Genomic DNA, 3,597 nt, shown 5'->3' with positions numbered 1-3,597 from the left:
ACGTGGCAGTGGGGCTCTGGCTGCCTGTCCGGCTGAGGACCCTAATTATGAGAGCAGAGGCTTGGCAGGTATTAGCCATTGAAGAGTGTGAGCTTGTGACACTGAGTGACACACGTGTCCCCAGCTGGCAGGGCTGTGCTGCATCCTCCCTTGTTTTTAGGGGGAGATTAGCTTTTAAACAGCTGGCCGTGATGCATTTCTGTTCTCAGTGCTGTGACCTCTTTCCACCTGAAACTTAAAACCAGCTCAGCAGCATCTTTCTTGGTTGCTGCCAGTGCAGAAGGGATTTCAGCCCACCGCTGGCACTAAGATCTTCTGATGCCAGCCCACTGCCACGGGTGCAGGATCACAACATGTACAGCTTTTCTGCCTCTGACGGGCACCTCCAGGACAGGATAGAGAAGCTGCTTGGGAGATCACACACATGCACTGCAGAGCAGGAGCTTAATTTATCCTGTCCACATGAACATCACCGGGTGCGAGGATTCAGCGGCTCCATGACAGTGCGGTGGGGAGAGGGAGTTCCTCAGGAGCTGGTCACGCATCTCATCCTGGAGAAGGTGCTTCCAGCAGAGTAGTGTCCCCTAACGCCGTGTTAGGGCAGGGCATGTCCCATGACTCAGAGTACAATTTCCTGCTGGAGCTAGTTTTATTTGTTTTCCAGGGAATGTCTTACCCAGCCGACCCAGGCTTGTGGGCTCTGACAGCTCGGCACAGGCTGGGGCAGCTGTGGGCTGAACTGAAAAGGCACTGGAATTCCTGAGAGCATCTTTCTTCTCCCTCCCACTGATCGCAGAGGATTGCTCCAACATTATTTTTTTTTTGTAGTGCATTTTTACCATTATATCTCCTCTGTATTCAGCCGGCCCTGCTGTCTTGATGTGTCTTGGTCTGTAACACATCTTCACTCCCCGGTACTCAGGACAATGCGTCAGCTGTGCATGGTAAAGCAGGCAGAGTACAGCCTGGAGCAGCCTTCGAGCCTGAGTCCCTGAGTCCCATCGGGGCACAGGGCTGTGTCTAGAGTCCCCTGCATCCAGCCACGCTCTCACTGAGTACACAGCTGATCACAGCTGCATTTTTCTTTTGTGCTTTAATTGATTTGCAGTAAATATGCTGTAAATGAGACTATTCCTTGCTTTTGTTCTTGTTTGAACTTGCAGGGCCTGAAAACTCAGGTGATGCTTCGCATTGCTTTGGCAAGTTACTGGCGGCAGGCTGGAGGAGGAAAGGATGGATCAGGGTATTTTGGATAATTCATTCAAACAGCTTGTGGTTGAGGTAGCATTTTCCAGTCCTGCCCTTGTTTGTGTGGCAGAATTGTAGTGCCCTGTGCTTTACAGTAATTTGGGGTGGAACATCACTATTTCAGAGCGTATTAATGCTCAGCACTGCTGGCTCCGGCAGGATCGATGGGTGGCATTTACAGTCTTTCCAAGAGCAGCTTCAGCCTCCCGGTTTGACTACCAGTGCTTTAGGGTATGGCGTTAAACCAGGCAGAACAGGCACCCAGCAGTGGATGTTTAGCCAAGGCTTGCAAGAGTGCCACGTCCAGCATCACCAGCAGCCTCACAGAAACCCAGATTGGTCAGACCTTCCTCCCCTTTGCCTTCTCCAGCACAGTCACTCCACCAGAGGAGGAAGTTAGAGGGTTTGATGTGATGAATGGCAGAGCCTGGGGTAGTGTCGAGGTTTAACCCAGCCAGAAACGAGGACCACGCAGCTGCTTGCTCACTCCTGTCCCTCTCCCCCCCATCCCCGGTAGGGGAGGGAGAAAAGGAGGGGGGCAACCCCCCAAACTCATGGGTTGAGGTAAAGACAGTTTAATAGAACAGTAACGGAAGAGGAAAATAACAATAATAATAATAATAATAATGGTAAAAGAATATACAAAATAAAGTGATGCAACAGAAGTTGCTCTCACCAGCTGATGATGGGTTGCCCTGCCTGTCCCGAGCAGTGATGCTGAGTGGATTCTTTCCCCCCGGGCAACTCCCGTTTATATCCTGAGCATCATGTCTATGGTATGGAGTATTCCTTTGGCCACTTCGTCCTGTCTGTGCTCCCTCTCAGCTTCGAGGGGAAGCCGAAAAAGTCCTTGTCTAATGTAAACATCACTTAGCAACAGCTAAAACAATACGTGTTGCCACCATTGTTCTTGTACTCAATCCAAACCACAGCAGCTACTAGAATTAACTCTAGCCCAGCCGTACCCAGGACAGGTAGGTGGTTAGCACTGTACTGCAGGAGGTTACGCTGTTGATGGCTTTGCCCACGTGGGGCTCCGCTCACAGCCTGCCTGCAGGAACGGTGTCGGCAGCTCGTGGCACGACTCTTCTCTCACTTTCTCAGTAAAAAGTTCCTGTGTTTCTTCCTGCTTTCCTTTTGCTGCCAGCTGACACAGGGAGGAGGCGTCTTCGCTGCAGGAGTAGGAATGTGGTGTTACTGCATTGCTGAGCAGTTAGAGGGTAAGGGCAGGCGCACCCAGCGCTGCGGGCACACCTCGCGCAGGCGGAAGCTGAGCCAATCTTTCACATACTGTAGCCTTAGGGACAGTATTTTTTTTTTCCCCAGCTCTGTGTGTACCCTTTGTGTGAGCTCCTGCTCCTCAGCTTGCACGCGCCCGTGTCGCTCAGCGCGAGGACGGCAGGTAGGTAGCACACACAGCAGAGCAGCGGCAGCAAAGATCCTGAGTCGACTGACGTGTTCTGCTGAGCCCCTGACCAGTATGGGAGAGGACGTGATTTTGGGATCATTTCAGTAAAGTAAATGGAAAAGGCTTGATGCAAGTTTTTCTGAGGATGAAAAACTGCGTTTTAGCTGAAACGCAACCTGTGAGCCGTGCCTGGGAGCCCTGTGTGTGTCTGGGGGGTGGCGGGGGGGGGCTGTGTCTGCAACCCGCTGAGCTGCACTCCAGCTGCATTCACCCAACAGTCCCCAGCTTAAACAGATTTGTTAAAATTTTGTTACTTTGCTGGCACAGTAAAAAAAATAAACTTGTGATACTGTTTCCAGTGTAATAAGCTCCGAATTAGGTCCAAAGTAGGGGAGAAGGGCTTTGCATCAGCAGAGCATGCAGCTGGGTACTGAAACAAGAATTACGTTTCTTAAAAAATTTGACTCTCTGACTGTTTTCAGAGCTGGTGAGTTCATAGGATTGCATTTTCTAGATAATACTCAAGCTCATCTTATGTAATTTTTTGTCTTGAGGCATTTTATTCCTGTACCACAGAGAGGGGCTGCGTGACCAAGTCCGCCTGTAAAGCCCAGTTGCTGCGCTCGAGGTCGCCTTAAGGCTGAAGTCTGATATGTGAATACACAGCATGATTAGAACTCACATGGACATCCTGAATTAGGCTTTAAATGATCAGGTTGAGGTGCTGATAGCGGCACTGCCTTGTCATCACGATACCAAGCACAATATGCAAAACCTGCCCGGGAGGGTGGGTAGACGTTTGGGTACATCACCCTGACGCCAAGCCGTGCAGCGGCTCTGGAGGGAGCTGGTTTCAAGCTGGCTCAGTGATGTCCGGCGGTGGCCACGCAAGCCCCAGGTGGGGTCACCCCAGATGGGCTTTCACTTGCTGGTTACCTGCA

This window comes from Charadrius vociferus, unplaced genomic scaffold (assembly GCF_000708025.1).
Source record: "Charadrius vociferus isolate BGI_N301 unplaced genomic scaffold, ASM70802v2 scaffold1077, whole genome shotgun sequence".
NCBI classification, from domain to species: Eukaryota; Metazoa; Chordata; class Aves; order Charadriiformes; family Charadriidae; genus Charadrius; species Charadrius vociferus.
The sequence above is the reverse complement of the archived record's forward strand: the minus strand, read 5'-3'. Positions refer to the sequence as shown.